The sequence below is a fragment of the Amblyomma maculatum genome, chromosome 9 (genome assembly GCF_055883805.1).
Source record: "Amblyomma maculatum isolate TAMU_Amacu chromosome 9, ASM5588380v1, whole genome shotgun sequence".
Taxonomy (NCBI): domain Eukaryota; kingdom Metazoa; phylum Arthropoda; class Arachnida; order Ixodida; family Ixodidae; genus Amblyomma; species Amblyomma maculatum.
This window is the reverse complement of record NC_139352.1, coordinates 64,887,135-64,903,088: the sequence shown is the minus strand read 5'-3', so window position 1 is coordinate 64,903,088 and position 15,954 is coordinate 64,887,135.

The window sequence follows — 15,954 nt, the reverse complement described above, 5'->3', positions numbered from 1 at the left end:
CACAGGGCTTTGCCTTCTTGTTGCCCACTTCCTCCTTCTTGAGAGGGATCGTCACCTCGATCGCCTATCCGGCTTTGCACAGGTTCACTGACGAGCTCGCATCCGACCCCCTGGCCTCACTAGCCGCAAACGTCTCTCCCCAGCAACATTCGCACTCCTCCGCTTCCCGCACACGTGAGAAGGTTTCGGTGTCGCATGCGTCGATGTTGTCACTCACGCAGCACTCCCTACACTGATACTCTGGAACGAAATTCAGGTAATATTAAAATGAGAAATTGCGCAGATTTTTTAAAGCTCTGTCATTTCAGTGGTATGTTTATGAAGTGAAGTTGCAAAATCGTAAAGGTTAGAACCTCGATGATTGCGATGGTTGAAGCTATAACCGTAGCACTTAAGTAAATTCTAACTTCCAGTAGTAGATTCCAACATATGGTCAATCCAACCTAACTAGATAAAAAAGCAGGAAGGGCAGATTAAGGTATGAAAAGTTGCGCCTGCAAACCTAAATGTATCTGAGGCTTTCCCATTCCTAAATGCTAAAAAAATATATGACTTTCGGTATGGCCACGTGCAATGTTTTAATGTGTACTGATCATAATGCCTTATTCTCTGTTTTTATCGCAGATACATGAAACCACTTATATCTTTTGGACATACACTAGCTACATCTCTTGGTTCAACGCGTGTTTCCTTGCATGTCTTCTACCAATTGGAAATGAAATTAAATGTGTAAGATCTGGTTTCATCGCACTGATGGTGCTTTCTCACGAAAACTTAGTATGTCAGCAGATGTGACCTTCGCAAATGCCAAGTGGTCGAAGGAAGAGCAGCACAGCTGCAGCAGGGGGGACACAAACAGAGGTCCGCACCTTACGTGACGTCACAGGCAGTGCAACCAATGATCACCACACAAATGACGTCAGAGGCTGCTTCGCCAAAGCTCTCACGCTAGGGGTATATAGAGTGGAATCTCGTCTCGCATCGCATTCGCAGCTACGTCTGTTTGAGCTCGTTTTGGCGCGGCGCGAGCTGCTCCTCGATTTATCACGCAGGTCCATCTTGGAGGGGGTATTTTTAAACCGTAATGAAGTGGACTGCAACAATGGTATTGCCCAGGGACTCCCTCTTTTGCAAAAAAGCTGCGAGGACGCTGCGGACGATACCTGAACTCCTAGAAAGAAGCGTGACGAGCAGGCCTGCCGTCGTTTCTTGAAAGCAGGTAGACTGGCGGCAGGCAAGAATCGATGACCGTATTTTGCTGCCTAGTGATGCAACTGTACATGTATACGTATGTAAGGCACTAATTTCTTTGACTGTATGCTTGTGCACGCTGTGCAGTCATTTTCTCAAGTAAAAAACATTTTACATTTATCTATCTTTACTGCTTAGTTGATGCTTAGGTAATCGACTGCATGACCCTCTTATTTGTAAGAAACCAAAGGTCCAGACAAGCTGCAAAATAGGGCTCTTTGCTGTCCCCACCATATCTCACGGAAATAAATTCCATTTTCTTTTTTTTTGTAATCCATATGTATTGCACTGTGCCAGTTCCTTGTTCACTGATGAACAGAGAGATTCTACATCCGGAATAACGTAATTTTTTTGAAGGTGTATTTGATCACTTCATTTCCGGGCGCCCGCAAGAGAAACCTTCAGCTGCAGAAGGTAGAAGGAAATTAAAATATTATTTAACAGAGCTTTTAAAAGACATGAGAAAGACATAAACATGCATGACTCGCTTTCGTTGAAACAAAAGTCAACACTGTTAGTAGCCTTGAAGAAGAGCTTCTGGAAATAAATGATATCATTATTGACTTGAACCAAAAAAATAGTGCACCTCTTTGCCGGGTCTATGATCTGGAGGATATATCTCTCTGAGATAATTTAATACTTTATGGGGTCCCCGACACAAGAACTTGGCATATGACACAGAAAAAAATGCTGTTGGTGTGCTTTCCTCCTGCTTTGGGTCAGAATTTAAACCAGACAAAATAGAACGAACTCGCCACCTTGGTTGCCCTTTCGTTAGAGTGCCGCCCTGTGATAATAACGTTTCACATTTCAAAGCGAAAAAATAAGTAATGTCACATCGTGATAAGCTGAAAGCAAATGACATTTCAGTTTCTGAAGAATACTGTGCAACAACTAGGCTCGCTCGAAAGAGGCAAACTGCTTTCGCGAAGTCTTTCCCTGGCTCACCATTCTTTAGGCTTCGCTATGGCAAACTTTATAACTGTAAAAAAAAGCAATATATTTATCACCCCAAAACAGAGTGTCAATGAGTTGCCCTGGTGGCGCTATCTTTCTCCTACTGATAGTACGTCTCATGACTCATCTGCATGCGCGCCACCCAGTAGTGGTTATCAACACCCTATACCGGTCGTCTATGTAACATTCGGAGTATTTTAGGCAAAATAGATATCAGGGCAGCTATCAACTCGTCTGATGCCGACCTGATAACACATACTTTGTTGGGCGAGTTGGTACTTATTCATTATTAATATAAACAGCGCGAACACGAAGACGAGGGACAAGAAACAAGAAAGCCACAGTACATGCGCATGTACTGTGGCTTTCTTGTTTCTTGTCCCTTGTATTCGTATTCGCGCTGTTTATATTAATACTGATAACACATACTCAAACTTAGTTAATTGATCGCATAATTGACAGCGAAATTTTTACTCACACTAAGCCTTTCAGTGTATATCGTTTCTACTAGCCTAACAACGTCTCAAATTAATATTTCATGCAGCATACAATCTGTCTAGTGTGGTGCGATTATAAACAATAGAGTACACATCATTGGTGCCTGTTATCGTCCACCTATTGCAGACATATTCGTTAACGATGACGCAGTTAACGCCGTCCTCATTTGATATCATCATCCCCAGTAACTGTCTTAGGCGACTTCAATTACCCGATAATAAACTGGACATCTACGCCGCCTAGCTGCACACCGTATTCTTGAAATTTCCAAACTCCTCTTGATATATGCTTCTTTCTCAGTTTTGTTCAAACAGTTAATGGGCGCGCGTGCTATCGGCAGTTCTGCTAACCTTCTTCACCTGATCCTTACCACTAACCTCGATTCGATAGACACAATTATTTATATGCCAGGGCTAATCGATCATTCTTTACTTCATTTTGACCTACGCTTCGCTCTATCATCGGCTACGAAAAAAACGAAAGATTATATTAGATTACAGAATGAAAAACATTGACTAAATAAATAAATAAAGAAAGAAATAAATAAATAAATAGGCAACTTTCACTGTTTCTTCATGGCGATCTTCGCAGTTTTGAACATCGTTCTGTGCAAAAAAAAAACTGGGACCTGTTCGTTAATCAAATTTCATACCTAACAGAGGTCTACATTTCAAAGAAAATTCTAGCAATACATACACAACCACCATGGTATAGCCCATACTTAAATCGACTTTCTAACAAAACAGAAACTCATTTCGGCCAGAAAATTTTCAGCAGACTACAGAATGCTGCGTTTACTGCGTCTAATGCCTACTCTCAAGCTGTGGCTACTGTAAAATCAACTTTTCTGAAAAACAATCTTCCATCCATACTCACAAATAACACTCGGAACTTTTGGAACATCGTAACTAACTCCAAGAGCAACACAGATTTCTTTACTTGATCAGAGCGGCTTACCTGTACCTACAAAATAAGGGTGCATCCATTTTAAACGATATTTTCGCACTGAACTTTTCATATGCAGCTACTATTATTTTGCCTCCATATTCATTCTTTGACTTTACGACTATATGCAGCTAATAACAATAGATGCCGCCGGGACTGCAAAGATCACTTGTGTTCCTCTGGCGTTAGCAGTATACATGTAGGACTCCTTAAAAAAAAAATGTATTCCGTCCTCTGGGCAAAAATATTTCAACAGCGCGCCCCTTCCGTAAAACTCGAAGCAGGCGAAGGCGATTTCACTTCATAAATCCGGTGCAATCTCTCCTTGATTATGGCTATCATGTAAAATTCTAGAATAGGTTATCTGCTCAAATCTAGCTAGTTGTCTTGATTCTAATAATAACGATAATAATAATAATAATAATTGGTTTACAGGAAAAGGCGCAGTATCTGTCACACGTGTTTCTGTGGACATCTGAACCGCGCGGTAAGGGAAGGGAGGAAGGTAGGAGTGAAAGTAGAAAGAGAGAAAGAGGAGCTGTAATGGAGAGCTACGGAGTAATTTTGACTCTTTTTTTTTTTTTAATTAAGCGCAACATGGCTTCATGAACTACTCATGTGAGACATAACTACGGTATTTTACCAACTCCATTCTAATAATATAATAATAATTGGTTCGCAAGAAGAGAAAGGCGCAGTATCTGTCACACTTGCTCTGTGGACACCTGAACCGTGCAGTAAGGGAAAAAAACTGATTTATTTATAGGAAGGGAAAGACGCGGTAACTGTCTCACTTGATTTCTGTGGACACCGCAACCGCGCCGTAAGGGAAGGGAGAAAGGTGGGAGTGAAAGTGGAAAGGGCGAAAGAGGAGCCGTAGTGGAGGGCTACGGAGTAATTTCGACCACCTGGGGATCTTTAACGTGCGCTGACATCGCACACGACGCCTCTTCGTTTCGCCTCCATCGAAACGCAGCCGCCGAGGTCGGGTTCGAACCCGGGTACTCCGGCACAGTAGTCGGGCGTCTTACCACTGCACCACCCCGGCGGGGCGTGCAGTAAGGGAAGGGAGGAAGGTGAGATTGAAATTTGAAAGAGAGAAAGAGGAGCCGTAGTGGAGGGCTTCGAGTTTCGATCACCTAGGGATCTTTAACGTGCGCTGACATAGCACAGGACGCGGACGCCACTTCGTTTTACCCCCCTTGGTGACAACCATTCTTTGTCTGATTGCATCTTCTTAGAATTCTCTAAAGTATTTCACACAATAAGCCATCACCTTTAAACTCGTGTCTCAATATTGACAGACATTTTCTTACCTAGATCGAATTTTTCCATAAGGGACGGTCACCATATGTGGTTGCTAACCATAATAATTCTCCGCCAACACACGTTGCGTCAGGTGCACCACAGGGGTGCGTTCTGGGCCCCCTTCTTTTCTTAGTTTATATTAATAACCTTCCTATTAGTGTTACTTCGCCTACCACGTATTCGCCGATGAATGCGTTATTTATCGCGATATAACTAAAGTTGCCGACGTTTTTTATTTACAAACTGACCTCATAAACATAACTAAATGGTGTAACACTTGGGCCATGGACTTAAATATTAAAAAGTGTAAAGGTATGCGAGTGTCGCACACTAGCTCACCCTTGCGTGCTATGTATTAAATACCATTCCTTTAGATTCTGCTACTTCTTGCAAATACTTGGGTGTGCATGTCACTAATAACCTCAGCCGTAAGAAACATATTGATTGCATCATTAATAAGTTATCGCATGTTTGGGTACCCGCTCCGCAGTTTTTCAAAGGCACTTGTTTCGATTGAACTGACTAAACTTGTACGTTGAAAGTTTGAATATGCTTCCGCAATTTCGGATCCCGGTCTCACGAACTTAACCTCCTCACTTGAGATGTTTAGAATATTCAGCTCATTTCATTCTTTTCCAATTGCAGTCACACTAGCAGCATAATTTGAATGAAACTAACGCTACCTTTGCCATCTCTCGAGCTCTGAAATAAAGTACCACGTCTCAGCCATTTTCACAAAATTTATCATCATGACGACTTGAAGCACAGTTTCATTTCGCAGCGATCTTATCGCTCGGTCATGCTTACACAGTAAACCTCATCACGTGTAGATGCAGAATCAATACACGTTTCCATTCCTTTCTGCCTCGTACGTCGGCAGAGTGCGATCGCCGTCCACCCGCAGTGACGTAAATACAAGACCACAGTTCATTCCGCTCATCACTCTTACAATATCGTGAAGTTGATCCGTGACACACTTTTTTCGTCCTGACAGCTACATTGTTTCAGATCCTTTTTTTTTTTTTACGCATGTGTGCTCTGCGTGTGGCGATTATTTTCACTTTATAATGCTGTTTTAACTGCTCATGTTTGTTTTATGTTTACTTCATTTGTACTATTTTCTTTATTATGCGATTTTATTTGCTGTTCTATATTTCCTTGTTTCATTTAGCCTTTATTGTGTTTTGCACATTTCGTGTTTTATGATTTCTAATATATATATCGGATTTACCCCTCCCCTTTGTAACGCGTATACGCTTGGGGGTGATAAAATTAAATGAAAAAATTGGCTAGGGCTTAGCAACGGTTAAGCCTGAATATCTCGACGCGAAAAGCTTGGCTGATGCTTATGGTTTAGCTTATGGTTATGCTATAGGATTTAGCCTATGGATATGCTTACGGTTTAGCTTATGGGTATTGTGAGCAGATTGTGTGAGCCTTCCGTGGATGTTCTTTAATTTGTACATGCCATGATCTTCCTCTTTCATTTGTACATACCATCATCATCGTCCCGCGGCGCCGGCTCCGGCACGCGCCTGGGTTTTGTCATCGGATTAAAACGCTAGACAAGGCATCGCTGGCCTTGCCGTCACGACCTTGCCGTCTAACCTAGCCTTCTTTCACAAGTGGTGGAGGTCGAATTCGATCCCCTTGCTGCCTCTCACTGGAGCTACGTTCCGGTCGTCGTTTGGCAACTACCACCATAATCATGTCCACCGAGAGCAATCCCGACCCGGCCGGACCCTCTACCTCAGCTGCACCGACGCCTCCGACTCTGCCCACACGTCAACGCGACCCACCGCTGTTCGCTGGTCGTCGTGACGAAGACGTGGACGACTGGCTCGACACATATGAGCGCTGCAGTGCCTATAACCGGTGGGACGATGCTTTGAAATTCCTCAACGTTTCGTTCTATCTAATTGAGGTCGCCAGAAACTGGTTCATTAATCGCGAACCCCACACTACTAACTGGACCACTTTCAAACAGCAATTCCGACAATACTTCGCCGACCCGGCAGTTCGGACTGAGATCGCGAGAAACAAGCTCGCTTCCCGCCTTCAAGGTCCCGACGAATCATATGCGTCTTACATAGAGGCTGTTCTTGCACTTTGTCGGCGCATTAGTCCCACCATGACGGAACCTGAACGTGTGCACCACGTCTTAAAAGGGATCAATGCTATGGCATATCACACCTTAGTTGCCCAAAATCCTTCAAGTGTTGATGCAATTATTACGACCTGTCAACGCCTCGATCAGCTACAGTCCTCTCGACTACAGCCCGGCTTCGCAACTAGTCCGACCTCTGCTGACCTTGATCTGCGGGCAATGATTCGAGCCATCATCCGCGAGGAGCTTCAAGCCCTCAATCCTTTCTGTCGACATGGGTGCGATCATTCTTCCGCACCTCCTAATGACGCCGTTCTCCGCAACATGATTAAAGAAGAGTTAGCTACCATCAGCCGCCCTATGACTTCCGAACCTTCTGCAATCCGCCCAGCGCCGACCTACGCGCACGTCGCTGCATCCCCCCCTTCTTTGGATCCCCCGCCCCTACCGGCACCAACATACAGTCACATCAATGCAATGGCGATGGCTCAACCGACACAACCCAATTACGCACCTTGGCGTCCCCCCCGACCAGTCTGCTATTACTGTGGTATTAGAGGACATATATCCCGTTTCTGTCGTCGCCGCCTTCACAACGAGCGCCGTGGTTACGACACCTTCGAATGCGACATGCCTCCAACCTCATATTATCAACGCCGGTCTATTCCAAGCCCACCTCGGCGATCCTCCCCACCTCCAGTATCTTCCTCTGAGCCTCGTGGGAACCATGTATCCCGACGCCGGTCCACATCCCCATACCGTCGCTCAGTTTCCCCTCTCCGCCCCGCAACCGGCCTCCCTGTCCGCCATCCGGAAAACTAAGTGTTGCAGTTTCCGGAGGTCAAACTGCACGCTGCGAACTTACTAAAAGTCCTCCTGATCGCCCGTATAACGTTATTGGTGTTATCGCTGAAGGTGTACCGGTTGAAGCTTTGATTGATACAGGGGCTGCAATTTCTGTCATTCACGCTGATTTGTGCTACCGTTTGCGAAAAGTGACAACCCCATATGATGGGCCTCAACTCCGTGGAGCCAATAATGTCCCTTTGCGCCCTTCAGCGAAGTGCACCGTACGAGTTGTTATCGACGGCATCCGCCATCATGTGCAGTTTGCTGTGCTCTCACCATGTGCGCATTTGATGATTTTAGGATGGGATTTTTTGTCAACCGCTTCGGCGTTAATTTCTTGTGGCGACCGTGTCATTCATATGACAGACAGCGATATTTCATCTGAAGTTTCTGAACGACATCATCCTCTAGTTGCCGCCGCTGATACTGTTTTGCCTCCTCAGTGCGAAAAACTGCTTACCGTTGTTTCTGACCACATCACTGACGGGGACGTACTCATCGCACCATCTCATCGTCATCTTGCACGCGGCATCGCCTTCCCGTCAAGTCTTGTCCGGTTCCACAACGGCTCAGCGACAGTAGTGGCCACTAACACTTCACGTGAATCCCTCGTGCTCCCAAAAGGAACTTCTCTGAATTGTATGGTGGATGTTCAACCTTTTTCCCTGATGGTGCTCACCGCCCCTCCGCCTCAGCAACGTGTTTCGTCAGACGTCTCTCTTTCTGTTCTCGCAAACACTATTAATCCTAAACTCACGCCGAACCAACGCCAAGAACTGCTGACAGTGCTTCGACACCACCAAGCCATTTTTGATGTCACTTCCACACCACTGGGACGGACTAGTGTTGCACACCATCGCATCATTACTGAAGGTAACTCTATCGTTCGACGACGGCCTTATCGGGTTTCCCTCTCTGAACGAAAAGTAATTGAAGAAAATGTAAATGACATGCTTCATCGCAATATAATTCGTCCTTCATCAAGCCCATGGTCCTCCCCAGTAGTGCTAGTTAAAAAAAGGACGGCTCGGTACGCTTTTGTGTTGATTACCGCGCACTCAACAAAATTACCCGCAAAGATGTATATCCGATGCCGCGAATTGATGACGCCCTTGACTCCCTCCAAGGCTCCGAATATTTCTCGACCTTGGACCTTCGCTCAGGGTATTGGCAAATACCTATGCACGAAGACGACAAAGAAAAAACCGCTTTCGCAACACCCGATGGCCTTTACGAATTTAATGTTATGCCTTTCGGACTTTGTAACGCACCAGCGACATTTGAAAGAATGATAGACACTGTACTCCGTGGCCTCAAATGGAGAACCTGTTTGTGTTACTTGGACGACATTGTTATCTTTTCGGCAACCTTTAATGACCATCTCACGCGCCTGAATGAAGTCCTCACCTGTCTCGCTTCGGCAGGCCTTCAGCTCAACACCAAGAAGTGCCACTTTGCACAGAAGGAAATAAGAATATTGGGACATCTGGTCAGCCATGACGGCATTCGCCCAGATCCTGAAAAAATAATCGCGGTCTTGAACTTTGCTCGTCCACAACGGATTACAGATTTGCGCAGTTTCCTCGGCCTCGCGTCCTACTTCCGGCGTTTTATAAGGCATTTTGCAACTATTGCTGCACCACTTCATGAGCTACTTAAAGCACGCAGCCCTTTCGTGTGGACTGAGCAGTGCGAAACTGCTTTTAATGACCTCAAGCACTCCCTCACATCAGATCCTGTTCTTGGCCACTTCAGTGACAGCGCTCCAACTATCCTGCACACCGACGCCAGTGGTCACGGTCTTGGCGCTGTACTTCTGCAGCGTGATGCAACATCGCGTGAGAAAGTGATTGCCTTTGCCAGTCGGACTCTCACTCCAGCTGAGAAAAACTACACCATTACCGAGCAGGAGTGTCTTGCTGTCGTCTGGGCTGTCCAAAAATTTCGCCCTTACCTATACGGTCGGCACTTCACAGTTGTAACCGACCACCATGCTCTTTGCTGGTTGTCTTCACTCAAAAATTTGACAGGCCGACTTGGCCGCTGGATTCTACGCCTGCAAGAATACCATTTCGACGTCACTTATAAATCTGGTCGCCAACACCAAGACGCCGACGCTCTCTCTCGCTGCCCCCTTTCGGAATCCGCTTGCTGCTTTTCTTCACAATTAATTTCCACCTCTGACCAGAGCCGACCATCTCTTTGCCCGACGTATATCACAACCGTTTGTTTTGACGACTCTGAGAACAAGCACGCTCTCCGCTCACAGCAATTAGCCGATGCCTACTGCCGTCCTATCATCGACCGTCTTATCGGCGCTTCCGACCCGCCCAATGCTAGGCTTCGCCGACAGCTTCGCAATTTCAAGCTCGAAGATGGCATCCTACTCCGCTACGTGTATTGCCCTGATGGAAGTCGCTGGATCCCAGTCGCGCCGCGTGTGCTTCGCCCACGTATACTGGCGGCTCTCCACGATGACGCTACTGCAGGTCACCTTGGTTTTGACAAAACCTACGACCGCGTGAGAAAACGATTCTTTTGGCCTGGCTTATCTTCCACCGTTGCCAAATACGTCGCATCCTGCCCTCTGTGCCAACGTCGCAAACGGCTGACTTCTTCGCCCGCTGGCCTTCTACAACCTCTTCCTTGTCCCACCACGCCATTCGACGTAGTCGGCATCGACTTATATGGTCCCCTACCTCTCTCCGATGGGGGTAACCATTGGATTATAACAGCTGTCGACCACCTCACACGTTACGCTGAGACAGCACCTGTACCGACTGGTTCCGCTGAAGAAGTAGCAAATTTCTTTTTGCGATCAATTGTATTACGACATGGCGCTCCTCGGGTGCTCCTAAGTGACCGCGGTACAGCCTTCTTATCGAAAGTCGTTGCCGAAGTTCTTCACGCCTCATCCACCCTTCATAAGACAACCTCAAGCTACCATCCCCAGACTAACGGTCTGACTGAGCGCTTTCATCGCACCTTGTCGGACATGATATCAATGTACATCACACCAGATCATCGAAATTGGGACACTATTCTACCATTCGTCACATTCGCCTATAATACAGCAGTACAGCGAACTACCGGTTACTCTCCATTTTTCCTTGTTTATGGCCGTCCACCCACTACAATTTTTGACGCTTCCTTCTTCTCTACGCCCGACTACTCCACATCAGTACCTACCCATTTTTTATCTCGTGTGGCCAGATGCCGTCAGCTTGCCCGACTCAACACGGCAGCGTGCCAGGAAGTCCGCAAGACTCGCTATGATTCTACACATCGAGTGGTCTCTTTTCGTCCTGGTGACGAAGTACTGCTTTACACACCATTTCGCATCTCTGGCCTTAGTGACAAATTCCACCACCGCTACGTAGGTCCCTATGAGATCATAAGCCAAACTTCCCCAGTGAACTACAAAGTGACGCCTGTTTATCCCCCAGCTGATCGACGCCACCGTGGAACTGAAATTGTTCATGTCTCTCGCCTGAAGCCGTTTGTGCGCCGCGATGCATCACTTAGTTAGGAGCGGCCAGGCTGGCCGCTTCCGACCCCCCGGGCAGATTGTGTGAGCCTTCCGTGGATGTTCTTTAATTTGTACATGCCATGATCTTCCTCTTTCATTTGTACATACCATCATCATCGTCCCGCGGCGCCGGCTCCGGCACGCGCCTGGGTTTTGTCATCGGATTAAAACGCTAGACAAGGCATCGCTGGCCTTGCCGTCACGACCTTGCCGTCTAACCTAGCCTTCTTTCACAGTATGCTTTATGATTTAGGCTTGGAGATGCTTACGGTTTAACTTATGGATTTGCTTATGGTTTAATTTATGGATATGCTTACGGTTTAGCTTATGGTTAGGTTTTAAACGTTTAAGACTCGGCTTTGCTGCGTCGTTTAGTGAAACGTTCTTCTCGTTGTTCGGGGGTTCTTCGCTCATTTTCGGCCAACTCCCGTGGTAGCACTTCTGTATCGGTAGTATGTATCGGCAGCATGTTAAAGACGCTTCGTGTCTACTCGTATTTGAATGTCACGTTTACGGCTAGCACGGCGCTGTTGTTGCTGTGGCTGTAGGGAGAAAGAAAAGAAAATGCACGGGCCTGCTACTGGCTCTGTAGCTGAGCCACCTCCGCTGCCTCGTGCGGGCAGAAGAGAAAACAGACAAGAAAGAAAAGAAGAGGGAGAGGAAGACGCGCGCCGCAACAACAGGCGTCGTCAACCACCACCAAAGCGGCGGCGGGTGCAGTGACGGCCTACAACAGATAAAAATCGGTGGCTGGCTAGCCCCCGCCGCAAGCGGCGTTGACCTACCGTCCCAGTCCCGTAGGGCCAGGCACTGCGCCACCATTCGCTATCACGGCGCTATGCTTTCGTGCCTAATACCCGTGGATGCTCGACAGTGAAAGTGGAAAGAGAGAAAGGGGAATCGTAGTGGAGGGCTACGGAATAATTTCGACCACCCTACAGCACACGTTAAAGATCCCCAGGAGGTCGAAATTACTCCGTAGCCACTATGAATCCCCTTTCTCTCTTTCCACTTTCACTCCCACCTTCCTTTCCTTACGGCGCGGTTCAGGTGTTCACAGAGCACGTGTGACAGATACTGCAGCTTTCCCTTCTTGTGACGAAGTCGGCGGCGGCCACCTGCACCGTGCGTGGCGTCACTCGTGTTCCGACATACGCCTGCTCACGCGAAGCGCGGTGTTGACAAACGTAGTGAAGCTTTATGCATCAAAATCTGTTGGAACTTGTGCTCCAGGCTGCAGCCGACGTGGTCTACCAGTACACAAAAACTCTAGGCCTACAACGCGCCCCAGCAAAATCGGAACGGCCCATACTTAAGAACCCGAGACAACCTTTAGCCCAAAACATATCAATCAGCATTGATCGACACGAAATCCCCAAGCCATCCGAAATTACAATCATTGGCCAGTACATACCACACGGTCGCCAAACACCACGACCTTAAAAAAACTCGCAACAACAACCCAGCAGATAATCAAGATGCTCAGCCGCATTTCTACACACCAAACTCTTCCCACCCCGTGCAAAGGGTTGGGGAACGCTGACGAGCGGGTGCTCCTGCGCCTGCTCTCCAATACAATGTTGTGCCAGGCTACTCTAAAACATTTTGATCCGCAATTTGACGGGCTGTGCTCGCACTGTGTGGAGGTGTCTGACACCTACCACATGGTGTGGGCCTGCCAGAAAAACCCATCTTTGCCCCCTATCCCCACCTTCACCCAAGAGAACTGGGAGGCGACCCTGTCCGGCTGCTGCACCCTAGAGGCCCAAAAGGTCTTAACGCAGCGCTCCCGGGCTGCGGCAAACGCCAACGGAGTGCCTGTCTAGGCATCCCACCTAATGTATATACCTCTATGTATTATAATAAATATTTTCACCACCACCACCACCACCAGCCGCATTTGCAACAAGCACCACGGCACAAAGGAAAGGGACGCAATTTGCCTTGTACAAGCTTTTATTGTCTAACGAATAATGAAAGGGCTGCCTACCTCCACCTCATCGCAAAGCTGGAGTCGCTAATATGAGCAGCCTCTAAAATGGCACTGGGTCTCCCGAAGATCACAGAAACATCGCACCTCATGTCTCTCGGCATCCGCAACACACTCCAAGAAATCTGAGAGGCGCAAAGACTGTCACAGCTCAACCGTCTGGCCATCACTCGAACAGGTCAAATCCATCTGAACAATACACACCTCAAAGTACCCTACACAGTAGACCAAAAGACGAAACTTGCTCTATCAATCCGCAAGAACATCTATGTCCATCAAATACCCAAAGACATTCATCCGAGATTTAACGCGGAGCGAAGAAACGCCAGAGCCGAAAGCTTCCGCAAGAAATGGGATGGCCACCCGGACGTGGATGCTCTACGTGGATGCAGCAGGTCCATTGCAAGGGCGGATGACCATCGCCATAACGAATCCCGGTGACAAATTAATCTACTGCGCATCAGTCCGCACCTCCAACCCCACTCACGCAAAGGAGGCAGCCACTGCACTAGCGCTAGCTACCAACCCAAACGCTGTTGTACTCACAGACTCCCAAAATTCATTAGCAGCGGACTAATCCATCAATCATGTCTGACACTATTAGTAAAACACCCTCCTAATCAAGCCTCAATCATATAGTTTCCGGGACACACAAAACACACGGGAGGGAATGGCGCCGCCCACCGGCACGCACGAGCTCTCTTACACCAGGATTCCCCCTTAGCCGACGAGGAAAAAGAGCATATTACACAGCCCACAATCACCTTCGCTGAACACCTACAGGTCTACAGACAGGCCAGACAGACATACCCCACACCTCACAAAATTCTAGACAGGGCGGAAGAACACACCCTCCACCGGCTACAAACAAACACTCTGGTTACACCATTGAAACTCCACCAATAGTACCCTTCACTTTACGCACCAGAGTCCCCACAATGTGGAGAAATAGGTACAGCTTTTCACATGATGTGGGCATGCCAATTATATCCCTTTATCAATAAACTTCCTAATCCCAATTTGGAGCAGTGGAAGGCCATTCTGCACAGCGAGGACCGCGACCAACAACGAGGACTGGTTCGCAGGGCCCACGCTGCGGCCCAGGCCACTGGGCTGCCGGAATAGGCGGACTACCCACAACTCCGAGAATTCCCTTGCACTCAATGAAGTTTTCAATCTATCAGTCAATCAATCTGGTGCAATATAAACCAGGCTACCAAAATCTGATGATATTTTGGAGTTCAATTTCACCATATTCTGAGTCACAGATAATTGCAACTAGATTACAATGTTCTGGGGGATCTGTGCATTGCTGCAATTAGTGGTAGCCAGTTGGCACTATCGGCGAAATCTCAAGCTTTTTTGCAGGTCTGGTACGAATCGGAGGCACTTCAAGATTTATTTCTTTTTCTGCCTTTGTCCTGCATAAATCTCGGCCATCGTGTATAAAACAAGCATTATAAGGGCTGTTCTGCACAACACCGAAAAATCCTGCATGATTGAAGGAAATCCTTAAAGATACCGGATCATACTGTATGATACTAGAATATTCTACATAATACCGGCTTCCCTGTGCAGTACAGGGGTTACTATGTACTCCGGACAATCCTTATCCTATCCTGTACAATAAACATGTATGCGATTTCCTGTGTGGATTTATACCCGATTGTTCAGTAAGGCCAGATACTTCCAAGTTGTCTGACGAAATGTATTGTCATGTGCGGGCAACAGGAGCAGCAGAGAAAGAGAACACTGCAGCAATACGAATCAACGAAAGCGATTCTACTGAACGATAATTCTACTGAATTTCTTTTCTGTCGCGTGAGCCTTCTTTAATATCAGGTATTCCTTTTGTTATAAGATATTAGCATTGCAAAGTGTAAGCTTCTGAGTCCTAGTTTTCAAATAACGTGAGAGAATAGACTTTCACAGATGTTTAGAAAATATTTCTAGGTGAGAGCAAGTGTTCAATTCGCGTCTGCAAGTAAAAATCCAACTTACTATTTAACTTCGATGCCACCAAGAGCAATATCCTGTACGAGTTTTAGGCTACATTGTGCTTCGCGACCACTGCAGGCTTTCATGTTTGCTGGCCCTGTCTAGTTAATAGCGTACAGGCCCAATTATAGACCCTGCCCTCATTAATATAGGAGGGAGGTTCTCTGGCACATATTGGTGGCTGTTGCTGGTTCTATGCGAAAACAAGTTAGAGAATCCGTGGCTTACCATAACTGAGCACTTAGGACGTTGTTATAAATCGGTAATAGCATATGTGCCTATGGCCAGCGCCATCTTTCCTATTCAGTATTTTACTTTGGCCCGTACAGACGAGGCGCCACAAGTCCGTAGTAGGCGCTTAAAATTGCCTTTTTATACATTTTACATTTTATATGACAATGTTTTATACACATTTGTTGCTTCTAAATGTTTTCTGTACACCCATGTCATGCAATCTATCACTTTGGTGCTCCTAGGTTTTACAGATGAGTGGAACAATAAACTCGGAGCTCTTTTTTTTGT